This window comes from Lutra lutra, chromosome 10, assembly GCF_902655055.1.
Source record: "Lutra lutra chromosome 10, mLutLut1.2, whole genome shotgun sequence".
Classification (NCBI taxonomy): Eukaryota; Metazoa; Chordata; class Mammalia; order Carnivora; family Mustelidae; genus Lutra; species Lutra lutra.
Window position 1 is genome coordinate 83,841,847 of NC_062287.1, and position 13,535 is coordinate 83,855,381.

Below are 13,535 nucleotides of genomic sequence, written 5' to 3' on the forward strand. Positions count from 1 at the left end.
TGAGCCACCCAGGCGCCCCAAAAAATGGTAGAACATTCTTGAGGGAGACTTTGATTTTTATCTGATCCTGGGGGAAAAGAGAGACAAACCTATTACATTGTTTTGAACTTTGTTAATTTGTATAACACATGCTACTTATGTTCTTAAGGAGACAAAGATCCACAATGGACACTTTTTCTTCTTATTGATTTACTAAGAACGGGGCATTGCAATTACTTTTAAGAAACGATTTAACTTACAACGATGGAAAAATCTTTGAATGAAAATGCTATCCATCAAAGGTAAAAAAAAAAAAAAGTTAAGTCTTGTCACAGAGGAAAATGAGACAGGCATGATCAAAATGCAATGCATTTAACCCTTAAAGAGATCAGGCAGTCTTAGGATTTTGATGTGTCGTCACTAACATGCTCTTTCTTTATTTTCTTTTTTCTTTCCCTTCTTCTTCTCCTTCTCCTCTTCCTCCTCCTCCTTCTTCTTCTCTTCCTTTTTCTTTTTTTCCTGATAATCCACCAACCAAGTTCAAAGCTTTTGTTTTACTGAGGACCCACTATCATCTTTCCAACTGTAGAAACAGCCTCCTTCTTTCTGTAGTGCTTCTGCTTTTGTTTCCCAGATATGACAGGGGAACCTGGAGGAGGAAAGAAGTTTACCCAAGAACTATGATTTTTCTTGAAATATCCCCTAGTAGGACCTCAAGAGAAATCCCATTACACTGCGCTTTGCACTTAGTATACCCTTTACATCTGCCTTTTCTGTCTTGGAAATTACACACATGAAGCAACCACAAGTGTGTAGGGAGTATTTACAGAGAACCCCATCACATGACCTCAAAATAGATGGACCGCTTTTAGGTGGAGTTTTGTTGGACTGATTGTGGTAAGCTCCGCGGAAGGCAGAAGGGAGGGGAAAGACTGGAAGTGAGAAAAAGGCACTTGTGGAAGCTCAGAATTAAACAAAGACGTGTTTTTGAGTATTAAGAAACCAAAATAATGGATCGGGAGCCATGGAAGGGTGCCCAGTGGCCCCAAATGCTCATTTGCTTTTAAGGTTGTTTGGGCTTTAATTAGTGAAGCCTTGACAGAGGGATTAAAAAACTTGAACTTTGAAAAAGAACAACTTGCAAGGCCAAATGGGAAGAAGGATGACTGGAGGCAGATGGCAAGGCATACCTCTGGGCTTGTTTAGCCAAAGATTAGAACTCCAAGCTCTGAGGCAGGGCTGGTGGTTTTATTGGAAAGCAAGGTTCAGATCACTTTATTCTACCTTAGGCATGAAATAAACTTATCATGAAGAAACTGATAGAAAGAATGTCCCTCTTTTTGTCATTTTAATCCTCCTGCATTTATCAAGAATCAATAGCTCACATTTCCCCCACGCTTAGTCCAAAGCATATTGAATTTCTTCGAGTTCCTCCAAAGTGCAAGCTATTAAAATAGCAACCCAGTGCATAAATTGCCCTTCTCTGCTTGTCCCTTGTAGACTCCTGTGTAGCCTTCAAAATCACGTCCCCTCGTATCTTCTCTCTGAATCTTCTCTGAATTTTGTACCATCTACTTAAACCTACCCCTGCTGTTGCACTTATCCCACTGTGTTGCAATTATTTGGTAACATGGAATACATGCCATAGCATGCATGTAGCTTGTATGTACAATTTAAATAAGAATAATTCTAAAAACAAGTATAAACTGTTAAAAAAAAACAAATTCAACAGATTACATTTTAAAGATCTTATTGTTTTTATTCAACAAGTCATGAGTCAGGACCCTCATCTAGCAGATAAAAAGAAGCTCCCAGAGGCTGTACAAAATGATAAGCAAAAGGGAGTAGGGACAAGGAAGTTATACTGGCAAAAAGTGGATTGGTTGTGGCAAGGTCACTTTCTTTGAGGGGTTGGCAGGGGTCTATCAGGCAGATTCCCATACTAGTGGTGATCAGGTAGTTCCTGACTGATTGGTTTAAGATTCCATTTCTAGGAAAGGCTGAAATTATAGTTAAGTCTTGGTTTGGTGACATAGGGCTTAGCATGAGTAATGCCTTTTGGGGCCTCTTGTCTTACTTTTAACAGTATCAAGCAAACAGCTTAAGAAAGAAAATTTGCCAATAACTCAAAGTTTCCTGCGTGACTCACCCATCCCTTTACCTACTTGCACTGTAGAGGCAAATATTAAAAACATTTTATATTGATTATATCCTTTTTCTTTCTAGCTTTACTGCATGTGTTTGTATCCTTAAACAACATATGGTTTACTGTTGCCTTCTTGAACCTAATATAAAGAGAATCATATATGTTTTTAGGATTTATCCATATTGATGAATGAATCATGCATTCTTAATGGAGTGAAAATTGGTCTGGGAGTAGAGAAAACTCTCACTCTTTTAATGTATAAAGCAAAGATATGCATACAGTATATAAATGGACAGTTTGTCTATGGTGTTAAGGTTTCATAGTGGGTTATTAGGAAAAAAAATGTTTGTAAACATCTCTTAGGGGTATGATAATGAAAGAAAAATGGCTGAAAAACACTCTGTGGGTCATATATTTTCATTGCTACATAGCATCTCATTAGAGGTTAGACCACAATTTATCTATCTAATGTTGGTGGATATATAGTTTGTTTCCAATTTTTTTTGTTATTAAAATTATCTCGTGCCCACAAATTTGATAACCTCAATGAAATGGACCAATTCTTTGAAAGACACTAAATCTCACACAAAAAGGAATAGACAATCAGAGCTCAAAGATTTCCTGAGTGCCTGGGTGTCTCAGTTGGTTGGGCGTCCCATTCTTGGTTTCAACTTGGATTGTGATCTCAGGATGCTGGTATTAAGCCCCTTGTCAAGCTCTGCACTCATTGCGGAGTCTGCTTGAGAGTCCCCCTCTCTCCTTCTGCCCCTCTCCTGACTCTCTCTCTCTCTAAAATAAGGGAACAAAATATTTGGGGTGCCTGGGTGGCTCAGTTAGTTAAGCATCCAACTCTTGGTTTTGGCTCAGGTCATGACCTCAGGGTCCTGAGATTGAAACCCACATTCAGCTTCATGCTCAGCATGGAGTCTGCTTGTCCTTCTCCCTCTGCTCCTCCCTCTCCTCTCTCTCTCTTCTGCTCTCTCAAATAAATAAATAAAATCTTAAAAAAAAAAAAAAAAAGGACTGGAAGAATTCCCAGTAAGATCAGGAAGAAAACAAGGACCTCTCTTCTCATTAGTACTTTTGAACATCCTATTGGAAGTCATAGCTAATGCAGTAAACAAGAAAAAAATTTAAAAAGGTATATAAATTGGGAAGGAGGAAATGAAACCATGGTCTTTGTTTGCAGGTGACATGATTGCCTTTATAGAAAATCCAAAAGAATCACCAAAAAAGTGGAACTAACAAGAGATTATAATAAAGTTGCAGATATAAGTTAATATACAAAAGTCAGCTGCTTTTCTATATAGCAGCAATGAAATGAAAAACACATTACCATTTACATTAACAACACCCCAAAAATGAAATACTTGGGTATGAACCAAAAAAATGTATACAAAATCTATGTGAGGAAAGTTTAAAAACTATGATGAAAGAAATCAATGTATAACCAAATAAATAGAGAGATATTCCATGTTCATAGATGAGAATACAATATCATCAAGATATCAGTTCTTCTAATTTTGATGGATAGATCCAATACTAATCACAACCCAAATCCCAGCAAGCTATTTTAGGGATATCAACGAGCTGATTCTAAAGTTTAAATGGTGAGGCAAAAGACCCAGAATAGCTAAATCAGTAGTGAAGTAGAAGAACAAAGTCATAAAGTGAAAAGATTGGAACTACCCAACTTCAAAACTACAAATCTACAGTCATCAACACAGTGAGCTGTTGGCAAAGAATAGGCACATAGATCATCAGAGCAGAATAGAGAACCCAGAAACGGAACCATATGAATATAGACAACTGATCTTTGGTAAAGGAGTAAAGACAATACAGTGGGACAAATAGTCTTTCCAACAAATGGTGTTGGATAACTGAACAACCACAGGAATCTACACACACAGACCTTATGCCTGTCACAAAAATTTACTCAAAATGGAGCATAATGAAAATCCCTGAAAAGGGTTGAAAATTGAAGGTTTACTATCAAAAGCTCCTTTGAGATAAGACATTCAACTTTCAGACTCGGATGACATAATAATAATAGCAGGTGCACAATAACTTAGAATTTGCTCTCCCACCACCTCGTTACCCTCTAAAAACCATTTAATCACTATCTAAATCCTGTTGACCAAAGGTAATACTCACATTTCGAGTGTTATTAAATATTAAAGTGCAGTTTTAATTTTTATGACAGTATTTTTATTAATATCTGCTTGCTCCTACTTTAGCATTTTCTTTCTTCTACTTTCTCTGTGTTTGTTCTTCTGTTCTTATTCAAAGTTCTTAATTTTCAGCCCTTCTTTTTTTCTTATACGTTTATGAGACATTAATTTCTCTCAGTACTATTTTACTTTTTCCATTATTTCTCCTTATAAGTATTTTTAATTTCCATTGTGGTTTCTTTTTTTACCCATGTGTCTCCCCCCGAAATACATAAAGTTATTTTAATCATCTTTTTGTTATTGATTCCTGACATATTGTGTTATGGGTAAGAATGTGGTCTATATGATACTCTTTGAAATTTGTTAGGCCCTCCTTTATGGGCTAAAATGTGCTATAGGCTCCACGTGTGCTTGTGGGGAAAAAAATGTGTTCTCTAGTTACTGGTGTGGCATTCTAGAATGTCTGCTAGATCAAGTTTCTTAATTATACTGTACAAATCTTTTGTTTTATTCCTTGGCAGTGTAACTATCAATTATGAAGACAAATGTGCTCAATATCACCTAGTCTGATGTTTACTTGTCCATTTTTCTTTGTAGATTTGTTGATATTTGCTGCATATATTTTGGAATATGCTTAGGTGCATACAATTTAAAATTATATTACATTCTGTATCTCACTTTTGGGTTTTTTTGCCTTAAAATCTATCCTGACTAGTATTAATATAATTATGTCTTTTTTTTTTTTTTTTTTTTTTTTTTGGCCTGGAGCATCAGTCAGGGTCCAGTTGAGAAAACAGAAACCTCCTTAAATATCTAAACAGAGGTAATTTGATTCAAGAAATAGGTTACCCACATAATAGATCTGAGAAGCTCACCATGGATGGTGAGGGAACTTGGAAATTAGCAACAGCAAGAAGCTGCTACCACTCATGGGGAGGGAAACCAAAGGAGACACGAGTGATATCAAAGCCCAGGGTTCGTGGCCACCCAGCAGAGGTGGAACCACAGTGACCAAGACGGGGCTAGAGCAATAGAGGAGATACCACAATACTGGAGACTCTGTCTGAAGGGAAGGAGAGAAGAAACCCCAGGTGATGGTCTTTTACTGCCAGTCCAAACTCAGCTTCCCATTGACCCAGCACAGACAGAAACCAGGGACCTGGGGAAGGCGGCTACGGAGCATCAGCACCACTTTAGTTTGACAAATAGAAGCCCCTTCACACCAACCATTCTGTCCTTTTGACATGTCCTAACATGTCCTTACTTTATAACACAAAAAGATGTTCTCAGGCTCATCTCGTCCTTTTTCTGCAGACCTCCAGGGAGATGTCACCCTGCTCTGGCTCCAACTGCTTATGCAGGTGCCCCATCTGGAGCAGAACTCCTCTTAACTGCTTGGGCTCTGATTCCTCTTGCTTCCTCAGAGCAAGATAATGAGGATGTGAGTCCAAGGGAAATGGCTCAAGGCTTTTTCAGACTTCCACATCCTAATGTTCTAGGTTGGGCTCCTGGGAACTGAGTATAAATGGATTTTGTTTTGGAGCCCAATCAGATAATCTTTATCTTTTAAATAGATAGTATAGTTCTTCCTCATTGATTTTGATCATTATTATGTTTAGATTAAATTCTACCAACTTGGGGCGCCTGGGTGGCTCAGTGGGTTAAGCCGCTGCCTTCGGCTCAGGTCATGATCCTAAGTCCTGGGTTCAAGCCCCACATTGGGCTTTCTGCTCGGCAGGGAGCCTGCTTCCTCCTCTCTCTCTGCCTGCCTCTCTGCCTACTTGTGATTTCTCTCTGTCAAATAAATAAATAAAATCTTTAAAAAAAATAAATTCTACCAACTTACTGAGTACTTTCTATTTGTCCCTCTTCTCCCACTTGTTTGCTTCTTATTTGTTTTTGCTTCTTTCTTACCTTCTTTTAGATTGATTTAGGGTTTCTTTCCCCCGCCCTTTCCCTTATTCCACTTTTCCCCTTTCCTGCTAGTTTGTGTGTTACACACTCTATTTTTGTCCTTTTAAGAATTACCCTCAATTTTTAGCAAATATTTTTAGTTGAATAAGCTTTAAAATAAAGTCCTTTCTTTTCTGCTTCTTTTCTATTTTCCCCCTCCTCTTTACTCTCTGTTTCATAACCCCATGTTTATCTCCCTTCTTTTTTCCCCCTCCCCTCCCTTTCAAAATGATTTGGTCCCAAATCCATTAGGTGGGCCTGGCAAGGTAGATGACCCCATCAGGGTGGAGGTGGCAGAACTCAACAGGGGCAAGAAGCTATCTCCATGGGGAAGCAGGAACAACCCACGTGGTATGACAACCTGGCACAGAGTGTCAAAGAGGGCGTCCTGGAAGGAGGTTGCCTGGAGCAAGGTTTGGAGCCTGACCATAATGTATAGGGCGACCTTATAGAAGAGAAATTTGGTGAGGAATATTGAAGCTTGAGTGGTTGGGTTGGGAGTACCCTCAGGAAGGAGATCTACCAGAACAAGGAAGTATCCATGTAGGAGGCAAGAGGAAGTGTTGTGGCAGGGAATAAAGACGGGCTTCTGGCTCAGGATATTGAAAGTTTCAGAGCAAAGAGTCTTATGTGAGAAGGCAGCCTGTGGGGTGTCAAAGCCCAAGCTGTTAAGGAGAGCTTGCCGTCAAGATGGTGGTCCTACATAAGGCATCAGAGCCAGAGCAGGATGAGAAGATTTCCCTGAGGTGGCTACAGAGAAAGATGAGCCTGGAAAATTTTTTATGCCCTAATGTAGGAAAGTACTCAAAGGATGCTGGGGACATTTCAAAATAATACAATAGCTAGCTTGAAGAGGCTTTCATGGATAAAGTTGACAATTTAAACATCAAAAGAAATAATAAAAGTAATGGATTATAAAGCACTTAATAAAATAAGAAAGCAAAAAAAATAAAATAAAATAAGAAAGCATGAGTCCATATGACATAAATAAGTGAATAAATTGAAATTTTGATGAAGAATGAGGTATTTATGTGGTTCCATTACACTTTCCATCATGTACTTTTTAACTACCAAAGGAAAAAAGAGTAGCTTTTCTACAATGAGTGGAGAAGCTTGGCCCATATAATTTTAATCAAGTGATCAGATCTACCATCCTCAGAAAAGGACAGCCACATGACAGAATGAAACAGTATCGGTTCTATGCTATTTCTGCCAAAGATGCATTAACTTAAATCTAATCACAGGAAAACATCAGACAAATCCAAATGAGGGACATTCTACAAAATAACTGGTCCATAATTTTCAAGTGTTAAGGTCATGAAAGTCAGGGAAAAATTATTGAATTAAACTAAAAAGACATGAGAAGTATGCAATACATGATTCTTTTTTCCCCCATTTTATTTCATTTCTTTTCAGTGTTCCAAATATTCATTGTTTATGCACCATACCCAGTGCTCCATGCAATATGTGCCCTCCACAATACCCACCACCAGGCTCACCCAACACCCCCCCTCCACTCCCCTCCAAAACCCTCGGTTTGTTTCTCAGAGTCCACAGCCTCTCATGGTTCGTCTCCCCCTCCAATTTCCCACAACTCATTTCTTCTCTCCATCTCCCAATGTCCTCTGTGTTACTCCTTATGCTCCACAAGTAAGTGAAACCATATGATAATTGACTCTTTTCTGCTTGACTTATTTCACTCAGCATAATCTCTTCCAGTCCCGTCCATGATTCTGAACAGGATCTTTTTGCTATAAAAAAATGTTAAGACAGGTGGGAAAATGTGGATAGGTATGAGGATTAGATGTAGTAATGAATCAGTGTGAATTTACTGATTCTGATGGTTAATTTGGCTGTGCAGGAGCATGTTTTGTTTGTAGGAATCACACACTTAAGTATTCAGGTCTGCCACTTACTCTCAATTGCTTTAGGAGAAAAAAAGTACCCTGTAAGTTTGAAAATAAATATTTTAAGATAATTGATATTTTTACAGTTCTGTGAATCACCTTGCAAGAGATTAGGTCACTAAATCTATTCATCTCCCTCTTCACTTAAATATTACTGTACCGGATTTTCATTTTATCTTTGTTTGTTTTGATTCAATATAATAAACATTATTCTTTTAAACTTTAAGGTTTCTCTAGATTTTCCCATATATTTATATATTTTTTGTTAACAACTATTCCTAATGCCATGGGCTTTCCTTCTGAGGTTATTTTCATTCTCTCAAAAGAAAATCTTTCAGAAGTTCTTTCAGTGAGAGAACATCTATGGGTAGCACATGCTTTTTTGTGTACCTGAAATTGTTTGCATATAACTCATATTCTTGAAATATAGTTTTGCAGGTTATAGAATTCTAGAGTAAAAATGATTTTCTTTCAGCACCTTGACGTAATCTCTGTCTTTTGCTTTCTATTGTTGCTTTTAAGAACTGTATTGTCATTCTAATTATTATATCTTTGTAGTCAATCTATCTTTTCTTTCTGGACAGTGTCAAGGTTTTCACTTTGTTTTTGGTATTTTGCAGTTCCACTACAAAGTCCTCAGGGCTTTCTGAATCTGACTTTTGGTACCTTTTATGAATTTTAGAAAACTGTCAGCCATTATCATATTGAATATTGACTGTTCCCAAATCTCTAAGCAATTCCAAAATGCCAATAAGCATTTATTTTACCTTTGCAATCTGTCTTCCTTGTCTCCTGAACTTCTTTCATAGTTTTTATCCTCTACATTTCTCAGAATTTCACTATGGTTATTTAAATATATTAAAATAATCATTTTATATTCCAAATCATATAATTCTACCATCTGTAGTCTTTGTAGGTCAGATTCTATAGTTTGTTGTTTCTACTGACTTTCAATCATGATGGCTTATTCACTCATATGTTTAGTCATTTTTTATTGTTGGCCCATGTACTTTGGAACTATTACCCACAGTAATTTTTTGAAGCCCTGGATTTAAAGTCTAGTCTTCCAAATGGTTTTTCCACTGTTTCTTCCAGACATCTAGTAGTATTATTACTTGAGACCCTTTAAATTACATACTCACTTTGTGGTTTTTCAGGCCCAAATCTGATATAGTATATGCTTATGCTTATAGATTTCTAGGAAAGATATTTCTCCCATACCAACCTAGAGCAATGACCCAGAAATTCATGTATTCCTATAATATCTCTCTGTAGGGTGGGCTTTTCTTTCTCTACTTCACATCTGGGAGGTATTGTCCTATAGAGTTTCTACTGGTTTTATGTAGGAGGTCAGAAGTCCTTCAATTTCTTCTCCTTCCATTTCCAGATCCAGAAATCTCTTAAGTAGAGTGTTACTCTGAAAGGCCAAAGGACCCTGGTAATTTACCAGGACTGAATTTCTTTCACCACTCTAAAGTGGTATGGTCTGAGAATCAGACTTGATTTAAAGAAAACAAAAAACTGCCCTAAGCACTAATCAAAGAAAACTAGAGAATATTTCCCCACTTTCAGTATGAAGTAATTCCGCCCCTCCCTGGCTCTCCTATAGCAATGTGAATCAAAGAATCTAAAGAAAACAACAAAGTAACAAAATAGAAAGGCACCATATCTAGTATAAGATGGCAAGTCATGACAAGATAACTTTCTCCAAAGCCATTTATAACTACTATACTCCTTTCTACGGTTTCTCCCAAATTCCAAGCATGCTGATTATTTATTCATTAAAAAAATAATTACACAGATTGAAAGTTCTTTGAGAGCAACAACAGCACCTGGTTCTAGAGAGCCTAGAGCAGGACTGCTGGGCATGCAGAAAAGAAAAACAATATAGATTACTTGGTTGATTGACAAAGTGTATTATATAAACTTTAATTGAGAGGAAATAATATAACACAGAAATAAAGCACACGGACTATGAGTCAGGTCTCCTGGCTTCAAATCCAGGATCAGCTATTGTTAGAAATAAGATCTTAGGCAAACCTTCTCTAAGGTCAGTTTTTAATCTGGAAAATGGGGGGGAAAAAAAGCAGTAGTTTTATTTTGTTTTGTTTTGTTTTTAATGAGGCACTTCTAAGCTAATTTGAATGAATTGATTATTACAGAAAGGATTATGGGTGTTCAGAAAATCTCTCTAGGAAGCAATTGCAGAGGAGTGGGCCCTGAGCAAAGCTTTGGAAGATGGTGAATATTTGGATGGTCAGGAATGAACCCAAGAAACTTCTCACACAGATGTATTTGGCTTCCTGATTCCAGAGGGGTTAGCAGAACTCCTAAAGCCACTTTGGATTTCAATTTCCCTCCTGATTCATGGAGGGAATACCAAGTAGTACTTATGGACTCTGGATTCATTGCCTAGGATTAAATCATAGAATCATAGGTCTAGCTAGCTGATTGCTTGTTTAAAAAAAAGAAAGAAAGACAGAAAGAAGACTAAACCTCAGATTTTTTATTTGAAAAGTGGGAGAGTGCTTGTTTCACAGGGTTATTGAAAGGATGGAATGAAACCACCAATATAAGTAGCATAGAGTAACTATTCAAAAGAATAATTTTTAAATTCATTTTTTAATTCTTGGTAATATTACCATTTTCTCCTATTTCATTCTCAAGTCCTGACTCTCTGGAGTATTGCTACACTTACTTGATCGGCCTTCCTCATCCACCCTTTGCCCTACGTGGAAGAACACATTTCCTGATTAAAGGGGTACATCCTGTGAAGATGACTGTGAAGGCAAGTCCACAATAGACAGAGAGACAATGCATTCTTGTTCAGAGCAGCCACCAACAGTGATGACAACAGCCTTCAATGGGCTGGGGTCAAAGATCAGCTGTCCTTCTGTCACTTCATTCTTCTTCTGGCTCCCAGTGGAGTTCATTAGGAACTCAATCTCAAGTCTAAAATTCAATCAAAGCACATTCATATGGGCCCAAGCCAAGGACACCAAATGAACAAATTCATAAGGCAAAACAAAGTCTTCACTCACTCTTCTGAACAGTGAGTTTATCATCCCTTTGGTGGTTGTGGAAACATGGGGCAGCTGCTACCAGCCAGGTAGAAGATACTGGGAGAAGTTGGTGATTCAAACCCTATAGGTGGGAGTTGGGAATTAGCAGGAGGGCTAGATGGAAACCCTGGACACCCTCAGGAAACACTTGAGAGAGATCCAACAAGGTATCTCCAGGTGGGCATCCAAGGAAGCTTAAAATGCTGAGCTAAACTAAAAGTGAGAAATGTGACCACAGAGGCTGTTTTTGACAAAGATCTTTTCTTATCTCAGCCTCATGGAAAACACGCTCCCTTGGAAACTGTTAGAGTAGTTGATGTCCTTCCTATGCTCCTCAGGGTACATGCATGACATTTGTCGTGAATGCAGCTGGAATCCATCCTTTATGGCACAGGGTATCCCTTGATTCCATTGTCTGCTGGGAGATTGCCTAGATACTGAAAGTGTGCAAGAAATACTTTTCAATTACTGTACATACATTCCGACATGCTGTGTGGCCTTCACCAATTTGCTGCACAATCTGTCTTGATAGTACCCATAGAGCAGGTTTCTTGATAGTATAGATAAAGTTATTTCTCTTTTTTGTTGCCTAGGACTCTTTTTGTAGGCTCAACTCACCAAATGAGCTGTGCAGATCAGAATGTAGCAGAAAGAAGCCTGAGTGGTTGCCACTAAAAGAGGGTGAGAATGAAAAGGAGAAATATGGATGGGGCCCCCATAATGTGCCTTGGCTAGCAGAAACTCTACTCCACAAAGGGAAGGATGTATCTATATCAGAGAGACCCAGCAATCAGATCAGCATGAATGACTCTGCCAGGTATACCTAACACTCTTCTTTCCCTTAGTGTGGTCAGTTATTTTCTCTTGGAGAACAATCACATTATGAATGCTAACTATTTCCAAGCATTATGCTCAATGCTTTATTTTTTTTTTTAAGATTTTATTTATTTATTTGACAGAGAGAAATCACAAGTAGGCAGAGAGGCAGGCAGAGAGAGAGGAGGAAGCAGGCTCCCTGCTGAGCAGAAAGCCCGATGCGGGGCTCGAACCCAGGACCTGGGATCATGAACTGAGCCGAAGGCAGTGGCTTAACCCACTGAGCCACCCAGGTGCCCCAATGCTCAATGCTTTAAATACATGACCTTACTTTTGGTTTTTGGCTCAAGGGGGCAAAGGTGCAATTGTCTTTGACCATCCCAAACCCAGGTTCGTCTGACACCAGCTGTCTCCACCATGCTAAGTTTGACTGGCATGAGATCAAAATTGTATACCTGGGGTGTACCCGTGGGGAAGTTGGTCTGCCCTGGTCCAGACGATATAAAGGTTGGTGATGACATTGCCAAGGCAATAAGTGATTGGAAAGATCTGAGGATTACAGTAAAATTGACCGTTCAAAGCAGACAGACCCAGATAGTGGTGGTATCTTCTGCCTCTGCCCTGATTATCAAAGCCCTCAAGGAACCACCAAGAGACAGAAAGAAGCAGAAAAACAGGGAGCACAGTGGAAATATCACTTTTGATGAAATTGTCAACATTGCCTGACAGAAGCAGCACTGATCTTTAGCCAGAGAACTCTCTGGAACCATTAGAGATACTGTGGAATGCCCAATCAGTGGGTTGCAGTGTTGGTGGGCACCACCCTCATGACATCAGAGATGACATTAATTAGTGGTACAGTGGAATGCCCAGCCAATTAAAAACTACAAAGGAAAATATTTCAATAAAAGATCATGTGACAACCTAAATAAATAACCTTTTTTAATCCCCATAATAATCTCATTAAGTTGGTATAATTTTCTCTCTTTTTCAGATGTGACAATCAATATTTAAGCCTAAGGTTCAAACATAGGCTGGGGGGAATCTAAATCCCATGCTTTCAATGACATTGCTATCAATCTTGGTTTCTAGAAATGCAAAATCTGTCCTCTTCTGTCTGCAGCTTGGTGTGGTTCCTCAATAGCCAAGGATGCCACAAACAGCCTCAGAAAAATAGAGGGGGTATTTGGTCACTTTTTATAGCTTTGGATACTTAATGATATATAATTTTCTTATTAAATTTCTATAAACCTATATTGCATCAAGACAAAGTTATTTCTTTTTATTCTGACCCATCTCATGTATTGTCACCAGAAGAGTCTGGTCTAGTTACTTCTCTGCTTGGGAACCAACTAATATCCTCTAGCTGTCCCCAGGGCAATGGGCACAACTGGATGTCTAAAATTCACCGCACCCTGCCTTTCCAGGCTGACTTCCTGTTGCTCTAGTTCCAGCTCTGCGGTTTCAACTATGTATTTCTACAACGATCAGTATTTCAGAC

The 13,535-nt window shown here is 38.5% G+C and overlaps 1 pseudogene; it reads left to right on the plus strand.

Moving 5' to 3' along the window:
• Positions 1-243: 243 nt before the first annotated feature.
• LOC125079799 (60S ribosomal protein L12-like) lies at positions 244-12,915 on the plus strand (annotated as a pseudogene).
• The last annotated feature ends 620 nt before the right edge of the window (positions 12,916-13,535 follow it).